General features: G+C 46.9%; 1 protein-coding gene across 14 annotated transcripts in view; it reads left to right on the forward strand.

Moving 5' to 3' along the window:
- RAI1 (retinoic acid induced 1) overlaps positions 1 to 13,460 on the forward strand; it is a 134,553-nt gene that overhangs the window by 39,091 nt on the left and 82,002 nt on the right. For 12 of the 14 annotated variants that reach the window (XM_024102269.3, XM_065560187.1, XM_065560190.1 and 9 more), the window contains one exon: positions 8,264 to 8,361. The exons of 1 other annotated variant lie outside the window; for it this stretch is intronic. The gene's annotated coding sequence lies outside the window, so the exon portion shown is untranslated. Of the gene's footprint in view, positions 1 to 40; positions 7,383 to 8,263; positions 8,362 to 13,460 lie in introns of those variants that run through there. One more of the 14 variants, XM_042853091.2, reaches the window with a different exon arrangement.

Here is a 13,460-nt window from a genome sequence, read left to right on the forward strand (position 1 = left end):
ACAGTGCTCGGGGGGATTTGGGCGACCCGGCACTCGGGGCGGGGGAGTTGGGCGGCCCGGCGTGGCAATCAGGGGACGGGGGTTTCGGCGGCCTGGCGCAGCGCTGGGGGGTTGGCGGTGCAGCACTCGGGGGTGGGGGCGGCGCTCTTCTTTTTTTGCTTGGGGCGGCAAAAAAGTTAGAGTCGGCCCTGCTTTAACCATAAGCCACACGTGAATTTGGGGCACACGTGGAGCTGACCTGGCTTGTGAAATGAATGTGCTACCGTGTGGTGGTTGTCTTTTTTTAGTTTTGTTTTTATAAACTCAGATTCTTCTGAGCCACACAAACGTGAGGCAGCTACAGTATGTACAAAATACAGACACGTATCCCACTGCAGTGTAACACGGATCGAACTTAGTGAACATATTAACCTTGGCTACAATTAGCCTTTGCGGGATCACTACCTGGATGGAAAATCCAAGTTGGTGACAGAGGTGCAGCAAATTTTCCTACGTCACCTGGGGAATGTACATGATTTCCATTTTCCATCTAGAAATCCAACATACAGAGGTTTTATATTTAGCTAGAAATGGAAAATGTTGGTCCTTTCATTGCTAAGCTTTATGATGACCCTCTGTTCCCAAATGAAGATAGTGAACCCATACATTCAGTGGGATACCAGAGCAACTTCAGCATTAAAACTCATGAGAAATGAGTTTGACAGAGTTGTCTTCTGAGTTTTCTGCCCTTCTGTCTACCAAATCTTGCTTTGAAAAGCAAGCCCCCACCCTCTGTGACTAAAATCTGTAGAAGTCCTCAGAGCTTTTCCCAGCAGTATGTGGGAGTTTAACACGCACTGAGAAATGCTGAAATCCATTATCCATATATGCACTGGATATGTGAAGTTGATATGGGGCTTATCAACTTTGGTGGAAAGAAGCTGGTAGGTGTACATACTGTCATTTCAGAACCTGCTTTGCTAAAGGCTGGATTCACAAAGGGAGGACAGGGGTCATAGTTTTGGGGTTTTTTGTTTTTTTTCAAACATTAACCAAAAAAACTTGGCGTTCAGGTTTATTATTTATTTTCAAATTTTAGTGAATAGTTTCAGTGCTAGATGCCAAGCTTCTAGGAACCTGGCACCCATGTAAATAACAGCACAATCAGAACTTGTTTTCCTATCTAGGCCTTCATCTCATCTGACCATGATTTCTGGAGGTCCCTCTTCCATAACTCTCTAGATCTCAGAACTCCAGACTCCATTGTGTGCACAATACTGTTTCTTGCCATCTCGCGTGCAGCAAAAGCCATGACTGTATCACACCTATCCTCAAATGCCTCTACTGGGACTCTGTTCAGTTTACAATCAGGTTCAAAATTGCTCCCCCCAAAAATTTAGCAGGCCCAAGGACCGGAATGGGCAATATTCAGTGCTGCAGCAGTGACCGGTTTAAGGCCCAACACCTCACAATCCTGCAGAGTTAGAAAAGAGGGCCACACACGATTGGAAAGATCTGAAGCCGTTTTCTTGGTGACCACAACAGCTCCAAATCAGGGCCTTACTCAGACACTGCAATGCAACTCTTCATGTACGTCACGCCATTGATTCGGGGAGTAATTCTTGCTGTGTGGTAAAGATCGCAATCGGCAAAAGGCTTCGGGAGGGGTAAGATGAGCTGGGAACATCAGCGTCTCTTGGCATCCTTGTAGGGGCCGAGTTAGTTGCACGGCAGGTTTTCTGTGTGTGGTTTGTTCTCTCCTGTAACGCTTTGGTAAGGGATATGGGGAGTGGAGGCCCTTAGCTTTGCATCATGGTTTTCCAGTGTGCGAGTGTTGGGTATTAAACTCTCATGTTCAGGAGCTCAGTGCACAGGCATCTGCAGCCCCTAAAAGCTGTGCTGACAAAGTGCTGTGTGTTTTAATATGGACCCGTGAGAGGGAGAGCGAACCTTCCCTGTAAAGCACTCTCTTACCCAGTGCTTTGTAGGGAGAGTTAGGGTAGAGGATGGGCTTGTGGTTAGAGCCCAGGAATGGGAGGGAGGAGCCTTGGGCTGAGAGGCTGTGCTGTGCCCGGGGGAGAGAGATTCTGGAGAGGCTGCCAGCACAACTTAGACCACTCCAGGGGCCTGTCTAAGTTATAGGAGACTGCCCAGAATCTCCACAGCACTGTGGGCTGTGGCCCTGCCCTCAACGTACCCTTAGGCCGAGGCTTATGAGGGGGGTCTTCAGAGGGCCTTATGGTTGTATGGCACCGTGCCTGACCCAGGAGAATGCTCCTGTGGCAGGAGACAGGTCTTTTAGGGCCCCTTTATGCCTCTTAGACCCTTTTATGAGGCGTAAAGAGGTTAGAACAGGCTCACCCCGGTTTCAAATCATGGCTCTGCCACTGACTTGCTGTATTATCTTAGGTATAATCTCCCTGTACTTCATCTTCCCCTGTCTTTTAAATGGGGTGAATAATCCTTATTCCCCCCGCCCAGGAGTGTTGTGAGTCTTATTTCGCTAGTGTTTGTGAAACGCTTTGAGATCCTCAGGTAGCAGCGTAGGTGTGATTATCATCATAACGCTTTGCCGAGCCGAAAGCCGCAGTGCCGGGAACGTGGCACATAGAAACGGTCGAGGGGAAAAGAAAAGAAGTGAACTGCCAAAGCGGGGAAGTACATGGTTTCGTAAAATGTGAGGAGACAGTGAAATTTATGAAAAACAATTAATAGCTGCGAGGACCAAGGCTCTAACCCAAAACCTTGGGGAGAGAGGGAATGAAACGGCTTAAGATTGTTATTTTATTGCTTACCTTTTTTTTAAAAAAAAAAAATCTGCTAAATGCAAATAAGCATTCACACAGACGAGGGAGAGGGAGGAGATGGGAGGCATGCAGGGAAAAGTGAGTGGGATCTAGGTTTTGCATCGTTCGCTGAATTACTGGCAGGTCTTTTGTAACATCTGTTAAAAATAAAACAAACATTCATTTCCATTTCTTGCTGCCTGAGATGGCTTCTGCAAAAATTTCAACCTGTCCAGGAGTTTATCTGGAAAGTTCCCCTCCCTCCCCTCATGCCTCTTCTTCTCCAGGGGAGATTTCCTTCCTGGACTTCCCAGGGGCTCCATTAGCCCCACATTAAAGCCTTTTACTCTACTCTAGACTCTCCATTGAAGTAAAAGGAATTCTAATAAACCACTGGGAGAACTCTGCTATTCATTCTTTCCATGGAAACAAGGTACTGACTCAGAACAGAACTCCACTCAAGGAAGCCTGGGTCAAGGCAGAAGGAGACCAAGGAGGAATGGAGAGATGGTTTCCATTATAACAGACTCTTTGAGACAAATAGTCACTCCTCCCCCCACCAACGCAGCCCTTCGGGGAGAAGGGGATCTGTTTGTGCTAAGTGGACAGGCTGTGGTCACAGGAGGTTGGATCATTAGCTGAGAATGTGACAAAGATTGTAAGGCTCATAAAGACAGCTGATTACCATATGTAAGGGTGTCTGCTCTCACCAGGTGTATAGATGGGGCCTGATGCTCTGCTCACTTATGGTGTAAATCCGGAGTAACCCCATTCAAGTCAGTGGTGTACAACTGGCGTAAGTGAGAGGAGCGTCAGGCTCATCGCCTTTTACATCCCATCCTACGCACGCTCAAGTGAATGACAAAATTCCTGCTGACGTGTGTAGGTGCAGGCTCCATCCCTTAGGACTGGGGAGGAGCCTGTGATCACACTTGGACGTCAGCAGCAGTGGCGTAAGGAACTGCAGAAAGGAAGTCCTGGAAACTCAGTTTAGATCATTCTGATGAGGACTGTTGAAATCCAAAGCCTCTACAGTGGCTTCCTCTGACGTGCTTCTGGTTCCACGTAGCCCCAGCTAGGCTGAAGCTGGAGTGCAGGATCTGAGTTGATTAGACGTAGGGGAACACCTTTGAGGAAGGGACAGGTTGCGCAGGAAGTCTCCCCTGGAATCAGCTGAGAGCTTGACGGCTGACAAATGAAGAAAATTAAAGTTATTTAAATGAGAAGCAGGTGCCGAGGCGCACTCATGCTGGACAAGGAAATCTGCTACGGATGGCAGAGAATAAGGCAGTGGCTATGGTTGGAGGAGGGGGCCCAGGAGGAGCCGTCCAATAAGGTAACGGTTTGGCAAAAAGAGTTATGGAAAATGGGCAGATGCTCTGTCACCATTTGTCATCCTTCTTTGTAACAGTGTGAGAAGCTTAAAAGCAAAAGGGGAAGTTGTACCAGCCTGCACTGGAAGAAAGCTTGGACATTAACTGGCATTTCTGAAATCTGTGATGAGAATAACCATTGGGCTGATGTAATTCCTAGCTCTCCAGGAAAGATAGGTTTGGACACAGGTGTGTGTATATTAGAGCGACACAAATGAGTCCATGTAGTGGGGCGGGGGGAGGGAATGTGTGGTCCTGAGGCCGAATTCCTGTAGATATAATTTGCAGGTCACGAAAATAGTGAGTTGTGCCATCAATTTCTGGATCAGAACATGGGTGGTGAATACCGAGTGCGGTGAGAAGTCACAGAGGGAACAAACTCTAGTCAAAACAGTAAAAATGGGTGGCTTTAGCTACCTGAATATAAACTGAATGACACACGAGGACATGATTTGGAGAAACAATTTCTCAAGATCATGAGCTATTGGTTCATGGAACAGCTTGTTCTGGAAGAGGAGAGGTGACTCGTGACCTAATTCTGACTCATGCACAGGAGTTGGGCCAAGAAGTAAGGTGTGACTGGCCACAGATAACAGTGACCACAGATAATTAACATCCTTGCAGATGCAATCACACCAAGAGTTAACGCTCTGAGGATTTTTTTCAAAATGAGGAAGCTAGTAGAAAACAGCCTGAAGGACAAAGTTAGGAAGTGAAAATCCATAGGCTCAGCTTGGAGACTGCATAAGATACTTTATTGGCGTCAGAGAAGGGCTGAATATTCCCTACAAATAAGGAAGCAAAGGACAAGAAGTAAACAGTACAGCAAGATGGCAAGGTACAAGGGTTGATTCAAGCCAAGTATCCCTGAGAAAATGGAAATCCAGACTGAGTAATGATGATAGAACAGAACGTAAACTTTGTGAGGTTAGGTGTAAACTGGAGTTGAAGAGGAAATGTGCAGAACAAAGAGCCTATGACTTAAAGAGAAATGACAAGAAATGAATTCAATATCTGGGAACTAGAAAGCCCCATGGGAGACTCAGTGGAGCGCCCAGTCCATAGATCACAACCAGGGCAGTTACTGTTTGTAGGTGGCAAAGGTGAGACGCTGACAGAACTCAGGTGGCATTGTTCTAACAGCTTGAGAAATGATGGTGCAATGGGGATGTGTTACTTGAAGGGAATCCCTTGCCTCTTCTTAGCCTAGTGAACTCTGCCCTCTAGAGCTGGGTGCGGAACAAGGGGCTGTGATCAGGGTGAAGCAGGGAGGCGGGTCTTTCTGTACCATGCGCAAGAGTGTCTTATCGTTCTCTGTATTCATGGTACCTTGGCAATGGCGGTCATTTGCTTGGTGCTGGTCGCTGACCGTGGTAAGCAAGAGAACCGTAACCCACTGTTGCAAGATCTTGAAAATGAAGAAAGGGCTTTGTTTGATATCTCTGTGTGCTGCTTGAGCAGTACTCCAGGAACAAAGGTGGACCCCAACCTCCCATTCCTCGCAACTGGACGGTATAATTCACTTGGGGGTGCTGAAGGAGCTCAAGAATAGTCGTTACTCAAGCAAAACTTCCATTGGATCGGGCTGAGACAGCTGGAACGGATCATTAAAATAGCTACCGTGCCAGTACACCAACGGGTAAGCAATGTTGAACCATAGTCAGCATTACCAAACCAAAAATCATGAGGCAGACACCGCTGAAATCATGAGATTTTAAAAATAATAGATTTTGGATTGTTTTAATTTGCCTTCTGACTTTTGGGCCTTTAAGGTTCATGTAGTCAAGCCTTTCTCTGGAAGTGTGAGGGCTAGAAACTTAACTACAAAAGCTGAGATTCTCATGCAATCACATGATTCCAGGAGCTGGGGATTTAAGATAGCATGATAGAGTTGACAATACTGCATATTTTATGGGACTCAAAAGTGACATAAAAACTATAGACCAAGGAGCTGTATATCGGTACTAGAAAAAATATTTTTGTGATGAATTAACTAGTGTGTGTCTCCCTTCTACTTTATGGAATCAAAAACGTTCAGCTATGGGTCATAGCCCCTCTGCTGCTGAGTGCTAAAGGAGATTTTCTTTCAGGTTAAGTGGTAGGAAGGGATCTGTGTTTTTGGATTAAGAGGATCTGAGTGCTAGCCCCACTACTGCCTTGAAGTTCTGACTGGCTGGGGCGTACAGCAATGTGACATTTGTGAAGTCCTAAGTGACCAGGGATTTGTTATAGTTATATGTTATATGTTAGAGAATAAACCAGCCCAACTGGGTCTGGAGCTAGGAGAATGCTTGGAGGAGCGGGGAGGAGGAGAAGACAGCTGGGAGAAGAACAGTTCCAAGGAGTGGGAAATTAGGTGGAGGAGGAGATATTTTGAATGACTGTGGACTTCATGGATGACTAATAGTCAAACCTTTGCCTTCTTATGAGGATTGATCTTTATTTATTGTTTGACCTCTGAATATATACAAAAAATAATAGTGAAAAGAAGGCTCCTATGTACTCTACCCCATCATTCATCAACAGGGGGTTCCATGTGAAATTAAAAGCCAACAGACTGGAAATGGATCCCAGCGAATACTCTTTTTCATAATGTACGATTAAACCATGAAACTTGCTGCCATGGGAGATCATTGAGGCGAATAACTTAGTAAGGTTAAAAAAATAAGAGTAGCACTTGCAGAAGGGGATAATCAATCTTCATACTTCAGGGCATCGTCTGATCACCAGCTGGGATCAGGTAGAAGTTCCCACTCTCCTCATGGGCGAGTATGACCCAAAGAACTGTAGCAAGAGGGTTTTACAACTTCCTCTGGGGCAGCCAGCATGGGACACCTGGAAGCAGGACACCTGGCTTTGGGGACCAATGGTCTGCAGTGTCATGGTGATTCCTCTGGTTTTGAAACTTTTCATAGGGCTGTTGAGCTTCCTCTAGGCGAGGGGTAGGGCTCTTTGATTTCCTTTAACCTGGCAGTGCCTAACGTCCTTGTTTTTCTCATGATTTTTCATTTAGAAGAGGTGCATGGGGAAGGATTGCTTTTTGTTAATGCTCCCCTTCCCTCGTTCCAAACACAAAACCTAAAACCACCATGCAAGGAGATTAGCTGCCGTCAGATCTAATTTGCCAGCCACCGTCCACCTAAATCCCAACAGATGCGCAAAGCTTGGAGTCCGAGCTTCTGTATTTTTCCTGTCAGTCACTGCCTTGGCTGCAGCTGGCTACGCAGAACAGAGAAAGCTGCAGGTGTGATTTGTTCTCATTTCTCCGCCCCCCTCTCTGCCTCGCTCTTTCTTTTCCCAGCTACCTTACCCGTCCACCTATCTGATCATCGCATTCAAAAATGAAACACAGCCTCAGACCCCGAGACTCTTCTGTATCTCTCTGATGCAGGCTTAGTTCAGAGCTGGGATGTTTTGGTGGGTGGGTGTTTTTTGTTTTTGTTTTTTGTTGTTAATGTGACCACTTGAGACTGAGGAAGGAAAAATGAAAAACTATAAAGGAACCAGCAAGCTTCTTCCTCCTTTTCTGTCTTCCCTCTCTAGAGGATTAAGCCAAAAAAAAAAAAATGTCTGCAGCTTTCTGTTGACCCTGCATGATGGCATTTTTGTGCTCTGTGTGCTGCCTCTGCTGCTGATTGCTATTCCTGGCACAAACACGCGCACACACACTCACCACACACAACCCTAGCATAGATCACACAGGCGAGGCAAGCCTGCTACCCACTCAATAATAATAATTAATAATAAAAAGACACACGTTGTCACTAGCCCCTCTGCATCTCTGGCCATCCTGTCCAATGACCTGACATCTCTATCGAGAGATCGGACAAACCACGCTCTCTGCCTTTCCTTTCCTTCCCCTCCACCCCCAACCCTCACCTCTCCCCTAGCTCCACCAAAGCACCCTCCTGTCTGGTGTAGCAGCCTGCAGCCAAACCCCCCAACCACTCCTACCACTGGCATTAAATTTTCAGGCTGGATGCTATAGGGCCGTTTCTAATTACCTTATATCCCCTAGTGGTCCATGAATAATGGCTACTGAAGGAGCTTAGAAGGGTTGCTGAGAAGGAAAGCAAAAAAAAAAAAAACCGAAGTGTGCTATTTCTCACATTTTTTTTTCCTAAGGATCTAATCTGGCTACTGTGTTCTGGAAGAGGAGGAGGAGAGAGAAAGACAGCACGAGAGAGTGAAAGAGAGAGAGAGGAGCACAAGAAACATTGCAGGTATTGTTACCAGCTACATCTTTGTGCCTTTTTTTACTGGAGGGTCTGCAGAATGTTCTGTGGGAATTTCTAGCGCTTTTTCCTGATTTATTTTTCTCTCGTGCAACTTGCTGCCCTTTCCAATTGAGACTACACCGTACGTTTCTGGCATTGCCGAGTTTGTCTGTGTCCTGCTTGCAGTGTTTGGGGTTTGGGTGTTTTTTTTTTCTATAATTAAAAAAGGGGGTTGAATTTGTTGCAAATTTCTAGTGACTTTATTGGTAATGGGCGTCTGAACAAAGATACAGCTGAGACTCCAAATATTTGTGTGTGTGTGTGTACACGACAGAGATTTCTTCATGTCACTTGTCTCACCCCCCACTTTTTGGAAGTTGAAATAATAATAAAAGCTGGGGGTTATAGATGAATATGGGAACGAGGTCTGTCAAGGAGGTTTTTTTTAGTGGTAGAGTTATTCATGTGCATGTTTTTCTACTTTAAAAAGTTCCAGCTCTGATGAGCCCCAGCATCCCACAATCATTGCTGTTGTCTTTGTGTGCGAACCCTGATTTGATTTGTTGTCTTTCGTTGATTTGGTGTGTATCAGGCGCGCCTGCCAGAAAAAAATTGTTCTAGCCGAGATATGAGTAATCCCAGGATTTGCACATCTGGCTGGGTGTTCGGAAACCCCCTCCGTGAGACTTTCACATGCTCTCCTGCTCCTCCTTTCCCATGGCAAATTTATACAAAAAACGTCCATTGTCATTAAAAAACAACCCAAACAACCAACTCACAGCCCCCTTATAGAGATTTCACTTTTCAGAATGTGTATGTGAGAGAGACGGAGCGAGCGAGCTTTTGTTTTAAATAAAGAAATGGCAATGATTGAAAACATATGAATAGGATGCAATGCAGAATGTGTGTGTATGGCGCGGGGGGGGAGGGAGCAGGGGGTTGGAAAAGTGCTTATACTACAGAAGCAGCGCTTGAATGACCGTGTAGTACATGACAGCCAAGGGGGGCTGTCCATTCTCTATCATTACTGAGCAGCTCACAGGGGCTTGCGTGTGTGTGGAATGGAATTTGATTTTTTGAATGCAAAGAATGATTTTTGCAACTGTCGAACTAGCAGAGGAAAACTGGAACTGAAGTGGTACATGAAATCAGATCCATTCAAACTTTACTGGCTGATATTGTTACAAAGCCAGCTCGTAGTAATTGGAGGAAAAAAAAAAAAAAAAAAGCTAGAAGAGAGAAATACGTGAAAATTGGGAACCAAAAGTACAGCGTGAGCCCATGGACTTTGAAACCTTATCAGCCAGAGAAAGGTGGTGATTGAGATGCTAATACTGAGACCGTATCCAAGTGTGGCCACCGTTCTGGATTTTATTTTTGTGCAGCAATAAAAATCTGTTAAGTGCCTTGGGAGGGGTGAACTCCTTGGAGCACGTCTTTCAAAATAAAATAAAACATTCCTACAAGGCTCTGCCTGCTCCCCCCACCCACCCCCCTGCTTGTTTTGTTTGTTTGTTTCCAAGGGGAGAAGAGTCTGGGGGTTGGGCAGGGCGGGGAGAAAGCATGGGGGCGGAGAGTCGATTTAAATTGGACTTAATGGATTCCCAGGGCAGCTCTTTTAGATGAAAGTCAAAATAAGAGCCAAAGTGAATCTCAGCAGACCTGTCTCTTGCATTAAAGATGCAGCGTTCCTCCTCTTTCCCCTCCCTTCTTTTTTTTTCTTTAAAAGGAAAAAAAAAAGTGTTAGCCGTACAGAAGAGAGTGGAGTTTCTAGGCCTATAATGAGAGCTCTAATTGAAGAACTTACAGCCTCTTGGGATAGTCTTTACTGATCACTGCTTTTGTTATTCCTGCCTCAGTCTGGGTTTGGTTTTTTTTTTGGTGTGTGTGTGACAGACACGCGCTATTTTTAACCCCCCCACTTTGGCCCCTGGCAGGCAAGGTGCCCCCGTACACAGCCAGGGCATCTCCTCAGTGTAAGTGGCCCAGTACGCAGGCTATCTTCAATTTGGGTAGGCTTGGCGTTTTCTGACGGACGCACCACGGTCAGCTACGAGACGCCCTGGTAAAATAACTCTGGGATTCAAAGGGTTAAAAATAGGCTATCTCCGTGTCTGAGTATCCTTCAGGCTCCGTGGGACACTGAGGGCCAGGTTCTGATCTCAGTTAGAGTGTCGTCACTGAGGTCAGGGTAACTATGATGAGACTCGAGCCACGGGCCCCTGCTATATGCACGCACCCTTTCTGAGGCGGAGCAGTGGAGGTGACTGTAGGAGCTGGGACCCAAGCGGTAGCAAAGCTTCTATTGGATACATAGGCTCAGATCCTCAGCCTCACCAAGTCTGCTTTTCCCCAGTGGAGCAGTGCAAAGCAGACTTAAAGTTCTCCTAAGCGGCCAGCTGAGGATTCCCCTTGCGTTCAGGAATTCACCAGTGGCATAGAGCTGGCACAGCCAACTGCCAGCATAGGAGGCGTGTCAGGGGTGCGACTGGGGAATGGGAGTGAGGCCGGAGTTGTGCCGCCATCCCGGGGGCTATTACGGCTGCAAGCAAACTGTAGCAGCCCTGAGACTGCTCTAAAGTTGTGTCAATGGCCAAACTGGCCCTGGGCTGGCCCCGGGATTGGAAGGGGGAGCAAAAAGTTGGAGTACAGCCCCCTTTGCCCCCTTCTCAGGTTCTGCGCTGAGCAGAGATCAGTCACCGCTGGGGCGAGGGGGATCGAGCCCATAATGTAGGACTCGGTTCACTGTTTCCTTTCTCGCTGTGATCTCTTCCTCCCATCTAATAATATCTGCCCCTTTTGGGGGGAGTTGTCTCTAGGGGATTGGAGGACCTCTTGAAGAACCATAGACACCACTCCTGCCCCTGCTGTGAGCACATGCCAGATCTCTTTTGCTGCGTGGTCATATATTTGTTTGGATTAATTTAAGGGGTCTTCTGGGAGTATCCTTGTCCCCGCCAATGTGATTCTGTCCTTCCCCCCGTGCTCCTGGTGTCCCTCACCCAGGCACTGCTTGACAGCCAACTTGGCCAATGAGGAGTGTACAATGGGATCCCCTAAGATGCCTAGTAATGCTGCTCCTTAATCAACTAGAGATTGCTTCTGAGTCTCCATAGCATTTGCATCCCCTTTGCCACTCTGGGTAAAAACGGGACCAAATCTGAGAGCTGAACTGGCATCTCCTGAAGAGCAATGCAGACCGCAATTACTAGGCTGGTCGGGTTGTGTGTGGCAGAGGGGCTTGCCTGATAAGGCTCCTAGGTGTGCCAGTTCTTAAGCCCCACTGACTCACTCCGCTTTTGTTCCTCTCCCACCACTAGAAACCTTTTGCAGCTCCAATCAAGATGTAGATTTAAAAATCAGGAGAGCAATCGGCTCTTGCTCCGTGGTATTTGCAGTTTGCAAGGCTGCAGACTTACATAATACAGGGAGAAGGGGAAAGGTTAGTGCTTAAACGCTTCCTTAGAAATACCATCGATAGGTAGGTTTAGAATGAAGGGAAAGCAGTTAACCTAGACTTCAGCTCACTTAAAGAATTGCATATTGACATTCACAGTGATGCATCAGAAACTACAGAGTCTATATCATTGGTTCCTCTCCTTCCATTACAGGGTGTCAGAATCGTGGAATTGGGTTTCATTTCAGGCACTGCTGTACAAAATAATACTACTAAGTGCCTGTCATGTGACAATCTCAAAGCATTTTGCAAAGACTAATGCTGTGTCTACACTGCAGCTTATGTCAGCTTATGTTGCTCAGGGGTGTGAATAAACCACCTCCTTGAGGCAGACAAGTTACACCGACATAAACACCAGTGTGGACAGCGCTTCTCCCACCAACATAGCTATGCCTCTCGCGGAGGGGCTTTTATTATGTCGATGGGAGAGCTGTCTCCCATAAGCATAGAGCATCTTCACCAGATATACTGCAGCACTGTATGTGTAGACATGCCCTGAGCCTCTCAGCCTCCCTATTAGAGTTCTACTCCTTTGACTCGGAAGCAGGAACTCCACTTTTGTGTCATCACTATAGAGCTCCAGTATAGGAAAACCTCTAGTTGGGCACCTGTCTGACATTGCCTGCGGGGATTGCGTAGGCATGTGAGCTACAAGAACCTGTCCTTCAACAGCTCTTCAGCTTTTGATTGTCTTTTGATTAAGGCCAAATTTGAGTCAATGGCTAAACTCCCATTGACTTAATGAGTCCAGTGTTTGGCCCCAGTGTCTCTTGTGGTTAATGCACGGAGAGGAGGCGTCTGAACTCAGACCTTCTGTTCCTGGCCAGGCCACTGACCCTCTGGGTGATCTTCAGCGACTTGCTGGGTCGCTGTGTGTCTCAGTTTCCCCATCTATCAAATGGGCATTGTAGCACCTAATTAGGCCCGAGGTAGGCAATACATGTTTGTCAAACCCTTCGAGAACTCTTGAGGAAAATCCCACAGAAGGGCAGACTGTTCGGATAAGAAGACTCCTTTCCCCTTCTGCTACTTTCCACTCTCTCCTCTTCCCTAGCATCTTGAGAGCGTCAGAAAAGCACAAGCAGGATGAGGCCAAGAGGAGAAAGCTTCTTGTGGCTTAAGTGCCTCTCCCTGATTGAAACGGGGGTGGGGGGTGTTGGAGATAGCCAAGCTCCTGTCACTGGACCAGGACACGTACTGCTCCCCCCATGAAAGTGATCGCTAAAAGCCAGCGTTCCAGCAGTCCCAGCCTCTTACAGCAGCAGCACTCTCTGAAGGCTCGCACTCTGCCGCACAGAAGAAAACAAGTGAGAAGAGTGGGAAGGAAAGAGAGAGCCTTTGCAGCAGGCAGTCAATAATTGTAGTCAGGCAGTGCCTGTGAAGTTCCCGCATCACACTTTCACTGAGAGAGAGAGAGACGTTGTCCTAGGCTCCGGACCCGTGGAATAGGCGGAGGATGCAGCAATTGCAAAGGATGTGATGCTGGCCTCTAGCTATGTGTGCTCCTTGCCTACAATATGCTTGAGTTTCCTGCTGCGTTACTTATGACTTGATGTAGGTGAACCTTTCAACTCCCTGTCCTTGGGGAACAGCCAGGCTGCAAGGAAGGTGTCAACAGCCTTTGCATCACAGCTGGGGGAAAAAAGGT

The sequence above is a fragment of the Chrysemys picta genome, chromosome 10, assembly GCF_011386835.1.
Source record: "Chrysemys picta bellii isolate R12L10 chromosome 10, ASM1138683v2, whole genome shotgun sequence".
NCBI lineage: Eukaryota > Metazoa > Chordata > Testudines > Emydidae > Chrysemys > Chrysemys picta.